This window comes from Mesocricetus auratus, unplaced genomic scaffold, assembly GCF_017639785.1.
Source record: "Mesocricetus auratus isolate SY011 unplaced genomic scaffold, BCM_Maur_2.0 Super-Scaffold_100010, whole genome shotgun sequence".
Classification (NCBI taxonomy): Eukaryota; Metazoa; Chordata; class Mammalia; order Rodentia; family Cricetidae; genus Mesocricetus; species Mesocricetus auratus.
The window spans coordinates 84,818,629-84,824,533 of NW_024429194.1; the positions used below are offsets into that span (position 1 = coordinate 84,818,629).

General features: G+C 50.8%; 1 long non-coding RNA gene across 1 annotated transcript; it reads left to right on the forward strand.

Moving 5' to 3' along the window:
* Positions 1-580: 580 nt before the first annotated feature.
* On the forward strand, positions 581-2,220 carry LOC121142937. The gene is made up of 2 exons (XR_005880099.1): positions 581-928; positions 2,075-2,220. It is a non-coding gene; the product is annotated as an uncharacterized LOC121142937 (long non-coding RNA).
* Positions 2,221-5,905: the final 3,685 nt, after the last annotated feature.

Below are 5,905 nucleotides of genomic sequence, written 5' to 3' on the forward strand. Positions count from 1 at the left end.
ACTGAGGGTGGCGGCTGCTACAGGAACTGTAAGCATCCGAGAGAAGCACTCTGTCTATACTCTTCACACATCTCTCTGCAGAGGGCTAAAAAGATTTGTTTATTTGTGCGTGCGTGCGTGCGTGCGTGCGTGCGTGCGTGCGTGCGTGTGTGTGTGTGTGTGTGTGTGTGTGTGTGTGTGTGTGTGTGTGCTCTTGCCCTACCATGTGGGTCCTGGGCTCTGTCTCAGGGTGTCAGCTCTGGCCGGCACCTCTACCTGTGCCGTCTTACCAGCCTCAGAGGGACCGTAAGGTGACTTGTCACATATATGCAGGCGGTACAGTGGGAGTCTTACCCATGTAGGTGGTGGCTGGGTCTCAGCGTGTGACCACTGTCCCCCACTGCATGGTTTTCCTTTGTGAACTCCCAGGTCACCTGATGAGCACAAGGCCCTTTAAAGAAAATTGGTGAACCGGTCAGCGGTGGTGCACACTTTTAATCCCAGCACTCAGGAGGCAGAGGCAGGTGGATCTCAGAGTTTGAGGCCAGCCGGGTCTACAGAGCGAGTTCCAGGACAGCCAGGGCTCCACAGAGAAACCCAGTCACAAAAATTCCAAAACGCAAACAACGATAACAAAGGGCTAGTTTCCTAACCACCCCATGGAGTGGATATTCTTGCCATTCTTTACCTTACAGGAGGAGAAACTGAGGTCTGACAAGAGGAATGAGTCTCTTGCTAAGGGTCCCACAACGATGACCACTGACACGACACAGAGAGAGACGCAATAGCCCACAACAGGCTTCCACTTAGCCTCCTTGATTCCTGACCACTCTCCTGCCTCATGGCCACGCTGGCCAGGCTCCCTGAATGAATGGCAATGACACTCTTGTCAGATGTCCTCACCCCCTGCACACCAGAAGCTGAGGGATATCCCAGCCCCATCGTTCAGGTCAGGAAATCACCCACCTCAGGTGGCCTCTGACAGGTTATTTCTTCTTAGAGGGGCAAGGGCTCAGGAGCTGGCCAAGTGTGCCTGGGCCCAGACATACACTACTGGGTCAGGGCGTGCGACTGGGAGGGGCTGCCCTACCCCAAGAGTCACCTATCCCTCTACCAGAACCCTGTGAGGAGGGGCGGACCCAGATCAAAGGGCACAGGATGACAGAAGTGGATGAGAGAGAGGGCTCTTGTTCGGGGTGATCTGCTCCCACAGCTCAGACAGAGAGCCTGGAGGTCTGAAGGCCCCCGTGGTCCGTGTAAGCCCCACACTCATCTGCTCCACTGGGTCTCACGGTAGCCAGTGGTGTGTTCTCCATAGAGCCTGCTTGAGGGCGGTACCGAGGCGTGGAACCATCAAGAAAGGCCCAAGATCATGCAGAAGTAGGGAGGTTTTGTTTGTTTTTAAATTATTATCTTTTTAAATTTTAAGAGGGGTTCTCACTATGCACCCTGGATGGCCTGGAATTCACAATGTAAACCAGGCTGATCTCAAACTCATTAAGTTCTTCCTGCCTCTTCCTCTGGGATCAAAGGTATATGCCACATGCCTGGCCTGAAGCTGGGAATTATGGCCAGGATCCCAACCCCCAGTGCTGCCAGGGATCAGCCATTCCCTTCGTCTTTCCTCACTTTACAGAGCATACTTCGTGAGGGAGAGCATGAGCCGGGGTTTCCCCTGGGGTCCATGTCACTGTTAACTCAGTCTCCTCCAGTGAGGCCCAGCTTCCCCTCTTTCCTGGATCAGGGTTCAGGAGCCAGATGTGCGGTGTGTCCTCCTGGATCCTGCCAGAGCTAGGGAGGGCTTCCCGGAGGAGGAAACATCTCATTCAACATCAAGTTGGGAGAGAAAGGGCGAAAGCATTCTGAGCAGAGGGAGCCCCAGGTCAAAGGAATAGGAAATCTCCAACCTGATTTGTGAGTTCCGGCTACCAGTCTCCTTTCCCCAGGGGAGACACTCCGAACAGCCACAGGCCTTGGCAGTACAGTCTGTCCACCTGCGAGGCCTCGCATCTCTTAAAGATTTCCCCTAGGACTAGCAGCATGGTGAGTTTGGGAAGTGCGTTTGTAGGTTCAAATCTTTTCTTTGTCATTGCAGCTCCGCTGTGCTTGGTAAAGATGACCAAAGAATTGAGAGCACTGGGCCCAGAAGAAGCCAGAAGTCCAGGCTTTGAGGAAACCGCCTGACTTGTTAGCTCTGTCACCATGACACGGGTTAGAATGAACCTGAAAAAGGAGTCTCAATTGGGTAATTGTCCTCATTGTGTTGGTAGAAGCATGTGTCTGGAAGGTATTGTCTTGATTATTAATTGATGTAAGAGAGTCCGGCCTAGTTGGGTTTGATGGAGTACACCTTTTAATCCCAGCAATTTAATACACCTTTAATTCCTGGGAAGAAGAGGCAAATCAGATCTCTGTGAGTTCGAGGCCAGCCTGGTCTACAGAGCGAGTTCCAGGACAGTCAGGGCTACACAGAGAAACCTTGTCTCGAAAAACCAAAACAACAAAATAAAATAAGAGAAGAGGGCCCAGTCCACTGTAGGCAGCGCCATTCCCTGGGCAGGATAGTCCTAGGCTATACAAGAAAGCCAGCTGAGCCGGGCGTTGGTGGCGCACGCCTTTAATCCCAGCACTCGGGAGGCAGAGACAGGCGGATCTCTGTGAGTTCGAGACCAGCCTGGACTACCAAGCGAGTTCCAGGACAGCCTCCAAAGCCACAGAGAAACCCTGTCTCGAAAAACCAAAAAAAAAAAAAAAAAAAAAAAAAAAAGAAAGCCAGCTGAGGAGGAGGCTGCCTTCCAGGCAGCAGCCTTCCTCCAGGTTCCTGTCTGGAGTTCCGGTCCTGCCTTTCCCCAGTGTTGGATTGTGACCTGGAATAGTAAAGCAAATAAACCCTTTAATCCCTGGTTGCTTTTTGTCAGGGCGTGATATGACAGCAACAGGAAAGGGAATTAGAGACCCAGCAAGGTTTGCTTTGCTTTAGGGTACAGAAAATTGAACCCGGGGCCATACAGCTTTATTCTTATTTTATGTGTATGGGTGTCTTTGAACCGAGTGGGTATAGCGCCTATAGAGGCCAGCAGAGAATGCTGCATTCACCTGGAACTCCGGTTACAGATAGTTGTGAGCTGCCATGCGGGTGCTGGGAATTGAACTCAGGTTCTCTGGAAGAACAGTAGGATCTTAACTGAGCCAGCCGTCTCTCCAGCCCCTTACTTTTTTTTTTTTTTTTCTGAGACAGGGTTTCTCTGTGGCTTTGGAGGCTATCCTGGAACTAGCTCTTGTAGACCAGGCTGGTCTTGAACTCACAGAGATCACCTGCCTCTGCCTCCCGAGTGCTGGGATTAAAGGTATGCACCACCACTGTCTGGCCGCCCCTTACTTTTGAAACAGGGTCTCACTCTGTAGCCTTAACTGTCCTAGAACTTGTTTTGTAGATCAGGTTGGCCTTGAACTCGTAGGGATCTACCTGCCTCAGCCTCCTGAGTGCTGAGGGATTAAAGGCCCTGTCCAGCTCCATCTAAGTTTGTGGAGGTTTTTGTTTTGTTTTGTTGTGATTTTTTGAGACAGGGTTTCTCTGTGTAGCCCTGGCTGTCCTGGAACTCAGAGATCCGCCTCCCTCTGCTTCCCAAGGGTTGGAGTTAAAGACATTTTCGTTTCTTCCATCCAAGTTTTAGAGGAAGTCAATGTCACCTCCTCTTCTGGGGAGGCATGCAAATGAGATGGCCAGCCACCAGCACCTTGATTTGCATATAACCAAATTTCAGAGGTATGTATTTACCTTCCATTGGCTTAGTGCCTTCCCTTCTTGTCCTGATGGCGGGGTGTCCCTGCAGCATCCTGGAGTCTAGCCCTGTGCCTGGCCACAGTTGCCTTCCCCTTATGTACCAAAATGAGTGAATGAGTGTGCTCGGAGGGAGAGTCACGGATGGCAAATGAGCTACAGATGAAGGCGAAGGGCACCACCGATTGTCCAAGTAGCAGCGGACACTCCTACTACTTCTAAGCCCTCTGCAACCATGTATCAACCAGGCATGGCCATACCCTCTGCAACCATGTGTCAACCAGGCATGGCCATACCCTCTGCAACCATGTGTCAACCAGGCATGGCCATACCCTCTGCAACCATGTGTCAACCAGGCATGGCCATACCCTCTGCAACCATGTGTAACCAGGCATGGCCATATCCTCTGGGAGGCTATTGAGCCAAGGGCTCCAGGGAACACATGCCTCATCAACCCAGAAATTCCACTGCAGCTAAGGAGCTACCCCTAACTATGGAAAACAGGACACTTTCCGCACAAAGATACCAGTCAAAGCCCGTTATTTATAACTCCCCCAAACTGGAAATAATGGAGGTGTCCAACAACAAGGGAATGGCTAAGTCAACTATGGAACATTCACTTGATAAAATATTAGGCAGCCAATAAAAATGAGGCTCAGAGATGGAGAAAGGAAGCCAGGCCCGAGGTAAAATAACCAAAAGAAAAAAAAAAAAAGAGCCTGGGATAAAATGGCAGGCCAGAAAAGCAGGATACTACCGTTTGGACTTCTTTTTTTTTTTTTTTTCCTCTTTTAATATACAGTGTGATCTCAGCTATGCTTTTTAAAACAGCCGTCAAACAAAACACTATGGACGGAAATACATCAAGTCCTAACAATGACTGGGCCCGGGTGGTGGGGCTGTGGGTGGTGATCTTTCTTCCTTATTTTGACTTTTCTGCATTTTTCAGATTTTCCCAAGTAGGCACACATCATGCCTTTTATAGTAAAAACATTAAAAATGGGAATTTGGACTTGGGGGTGAGCACCCAAACCTGCCCAGGTGCTGGAGAGTCCGAGAAGGAACTGGCCCGGGGCCAGTTCTGGGCTTGGAGGTGGCCCAAGGGTCAGAACCAGAACTGCCTTTGTGTTCCTGAACAAATACTTTGTGCCTTCATGGTAATTCCTGCCCAATGGGTTTGGGCAAAGAGCAGGATGAGAAAGTGGAGTAAATTGTGTGTCATGATTAGGTTCTCTAGAAGAGCTGTTCCAAACACTCAGAATGATGGGAGCCTCTGGCCAGGGAGTCCCTGGGATTGTTTTCTGCCCCAGGAGGCACAGATTTCCTTGACTCATTTTGTAAATTAGAACTAGGGTAGTTTCCAGAATCACATCATGGGGTGGGGGTTGGGGGGCAGGAGTGTGGTGGTGGCACCCGGCCAGGAGCCAGAACCCCGGCTTCTGGAGCCAGCTTCTTCTCCCTTGCATCTGTGTGAGCTCAGGGGAGTCACTTAGGCTTCCTGTTCCTCAGTGTCCTTGTCCAACACTTTCCTCTCAGGATAACTTGGGTCCTGGTTAAGTATCCCCATTCTCTTGAGCAGGGACACAGGGGTCTAAGAGGGTGCTCCTTTCTGGTTGGGGTAGCTGACACCTTGCCTGTCTAACCTAGAATTTTTTCCAGGCGTCATTCCTGGGTTAGAGTGTGTGTTAGATGCTTCTAGGGCTCTGGAGGTCCAGGCCACTGAGAAGCTTGTCCTCAGTTTCCTTCAGTCTCTGTGGTACACCCACAGAAGGTCTATGTGAGGGTAGGGTGGACACTACTTCTGGGCAGCAGTGTGGATGGCCACCAAGACCCTATGTATGGACAGTTTTGTGAGCATGCTCAGCTAGGGCCACCTGCTGCTGTGGCACTGCCAAAGTTTCACCCTACCTCTGTTCTGGACACTGCAGAGACCTTAGAGCAGCAGCCTGGGACACTCCCAGCTTGCTGCTGTGACGTAGTTACCAGATGTGAACACACAGGCACATCCCATCCCTGGAGATACGAGCGCACACACACACACACACACACACACACACACACACACACACACACACACACACACACACACACACACACACACCCCTACCTAAGACCTAACTTTGACTCCTGCGTGACAATGCTTCT